This window comes from Odontomachus brunneus, unplaced genomic scaffold (genome assembly GCF_010583005.1).
Source record: "Odontomachus brunneus isolate Ranch 3 - 2012 unplaced genomic scaffold, Obru_v1 Obru_scaffold_137, whole genome shotgun sequence".
NCBI classification, from domain to species: domain Eukaryota; kingdom Metazoa; phylum Arthropoda; class Insecta; order Hymenoptera; family Formicidae; genus Odontomachus; species Odontomachus brunneus.
In genome coordinates this window covers 274819-278169 of record NW_022639587.1, presented here as the reverse complement: position 1 = coordinate 278169, position 3351 = coordinate 274819, and the positions used below count along the sequence as shown (strand labels likewise).

The 3351-nt window shown below is 38.2% G+C and overlaps 1 long non-coding RNA gene across 1 annotated transcript; it reads right to left on the bottom strand.

Annotated features, from left to right (window-relative positions):
* Positions 1 to 2178: 2178 nt before the first annotated feature.
* LOC116850217 lies at positions 2179 to 3103 on the bottom strand. The gene is made up of 3 exons (XR_004379284.1): positions 2923 to 3103; positions 2372 to 2479; positions 2179 to 2236 (listed from the first exon to the last, which is right to left on the bottom strand). It is a non-coding gene; the product is annotated as an uncharacterized LOC116850217 (long non-coding RNA).
* Between the last annotated feature and the right edge of the window lie 248 nt (positions 3104 to 3351).

The window sequence follows — 3351 nt, the reverse complement described above, 5'->3', positions numbered from 1 at the left end:
TCACCATTGCGCGTCGTCCCACGGTGTCCAGGGTCCACCAGCCATCCTGCATTTGACACTGCAATGATCCTCGAGACCCACGTCGCCTGTAATTCACTCCCGACCGCGGTAATCTAATGGCTAAAATTTTTCACGAAAAATCCCGTCTCTCTTGGGGGATACACTCCGAGTTGCGAATTGCGTATGAAATGTCGCGAACTACGTCTTTAAGAAAATGTCGGCCTTTCGGATAAATAACGAGTATGTGCGACAAATTCAGCAACGGTCCGATCGAATTGTAGTATTTCGCTTTGATACAAGCGAGAACGCGAATCGTTTACAAAGAAAACGGAATCCGCGAGCGAAGGGAACACGCGACGCGAAGGCCGATCTCGCGAAATATTTCGACGCGTGGGCGAAGTAATCTGTGCGAAATTTTCACGTACGACACGGAATATCCCTAATGTAACGTTTCGATGAAGCAGCGTAGTGGGTTGCAATATAGCTCCATAATATTTTTGCGGATAGCAGCTCCGCAATACTTTTGCGAAAACAATTCCGCAATGCTTTTGCATATAACATCTCCGCAATACTTTTGCGAAGATAATTTCGCAATATTTTTGCGGATAACAGATCCGCAATACTTTTGCGAAGACAATTCCGTAATGCTTTTGCGGATAACAACTCCGCAATATTTCTACGAAGTTCGCTCGCGACTCTTCCGCAAATATGATCCGGTGAAATTCACAAACCTATCAAATTAATATCGCGAACGCGAGCGTGAATAAAAAATTAAAAACTATGAAAATTGTGACGATAAAGATAAAGATTCTGTTCAAAATTCATGTAAAAAAATGTTATCGCGTGAGACGTCTGTCTTCGTTCGATGGAACTTGTCGCGCGCTGCCTAACAAACAACTGCTTGCATGTCTGATTTATGTACATCGCGTTTTTCGCGAGAGATCAACGCTCGCTAGCATTGTCTCTATTGTGTCCTGCGTAAGGAAACTCTAACTTTAAGTGAAAAATTAAAACCTGAAATTTTTCCGACGATCGTGAATTAATTTTGCGAGCAGTTTATATAATCACGTTAAATCGCTTTGCGCAAATGCTGAACGATATTGAATTTTACTTAATAACAAAGCACGAATTCTACTTTATGAAATGCAATCGAGATTCAAGCTCATGCGAGAGATAAAATTGAAAAAATTAACAACTAGCGAAAGATCTATGACGCAGGTGATGTGATTGCGCATTTTCTGTGACGCAATCTCTGTGGCATAATCCCTTTGCGCGTTGGCGCAATCTCTTTGCGCGTCAGCGCACTGTTCGAGACACCTGGAAGATCGCCTTCAATAAAACTGAATAATTTTACAAAATTTTGAATGTTCAGAGCTCAATACTTTAAGCATCTACCAGATAGTGTTGGGAATTGATTAATCAAAATTTCGTCCGACAAAAATCGTTGATCAATCAATAATCTAAGTTAATCAATTTCTAAACATATATACATTGGGAGAAAAATACTTGAAAATGTATTTGCCAAATTTATGTAAAATACACATTATGTAAAATATACATTATCACTAATATTATTATTTGAAAAAGCGATCTTTCAATTTCGAGCAATTGATTTCGAGCAGATGTTTCGAACAGTGAGATTTTTATTGGACGACACGTACACATACTACAACTACAGCAAAGTAAATCGCATTGATTCGATAAGAATGCACTATATTGAAAGACTTTTTGTCTTTCTATTTTCAAAATGTTTTTTATTTTGACTCACCAAACCGCCGATCAGGATAGCCACATTCTGCTTTCGTTTCTGGAACAGAAAAATATCATTTCGCTGATTAGATTCGTGCATTGATGACGATTTGAGTAAAGAAGTTTGAAGGATTATAAAAAAATAAACGTGATATTTTTCACTCTAGAAGAATTTTTCGGAATACATTCACACTTGGAATATTCCACTTTCCTTTTTCTCGATGTTGCAAATAAATCTCTTAATCAGAACAAATCAAAATTTTTCAAGTGGTGATGTTACTCAGAAAAAATTCTCCCCGCGTGTAATTACGATTTAACGCGATCTTTGATTCGATTAAAATTATCTCAATTTTGAGCAAGAGAATTATCAATCTTGTTGGATTTCTAATTACAAATATCCATTAATGAAACTCACCTTCGAGCTAATCCCGCTCGGCCCGAGCCAGATCCTCCGGCGCAGCATCCGCTTAGAGTCGAGTTTTCGTCTCTGCAACAAAAAACACATTTAATTGAGTATTATTTAGTTATACGACGATAGAGGCCTTAAGAAACTCGATTCCAAATAAGAAAATTTTCAGTTTCGTCGGACTTCTAATTATAAATACAAATTAGTGAAGCTCACCTTCACTTTTATCGACAAAATCAGGCCCGAGCCGAAACACCCGGCGCAACATCTCCCAATCATTGCAACTCCTAGAGCCGCGTGACTGGCGTCTGCTCTATTGGATCTCTGTGACAGAAATTTAATTTAAATTAGTAATTTAATAATTTAGTATCAATTAGTTACACACGACATTAAAACGGGAAAAAATAGTATCGTAACACTCGAGTTCCTTTCTAATGCGCAATAAGAAATAATTAAATCATAGCTGAATAAAGAAGTAATAATATCTAATTAATTAATGGATGATGATAATAATATCTGATCGAACCATATAATAATATCCGGTTGTATCAATTAATTACACACGACAACAAGATGAGGTAAGGACGTCGTAGTAGCGGCACGCTCGAATTGCTTCCCAATACGCAATAAAAATAATTAAATAATAACTGAATAAAGAAGTAATAATACGTGAATAATAAATGGATGATGATAATATTTGCTCAGCATTGAGAAACTCGATCGCGATGTTTCTCTATCTAAAAAAGTAAATGAAATGTCGTTATTACCTGTCGCGGTAAAGCCCGCAACACCTGCTCGCGTGAGGAGTACGTGTCTTAATTTCTCTTAATTATCGCTTCAATTGTTGCGAAGTAGAAACGCGGTATTAAAAATCAACACGATAAATATATAGAATAATAGATATAGAATAATCTAAAAAATAACGCGACAACTCCCGATGTGCTCGTCTTGACGGTTCAGAGTGTTGTGGCATGACGCTCCAGCACGTGCTTGCGCACGTGTGTTTACATGAACTGGCCGTGCGCCCCCCTCCAGCGCCGCTCAGTCAACGGCTCGAGTGGGACGTTACGACAGTCGGTTTACCTAGCCTTTGTTGAGCCTAGAGTTTTTGTTAGAGCCGTTGCCCAGGTATTGTTATTACCGATTATTCGATCATAATTATTTCGTTATTATCCACTCGCGGATATTATCACACG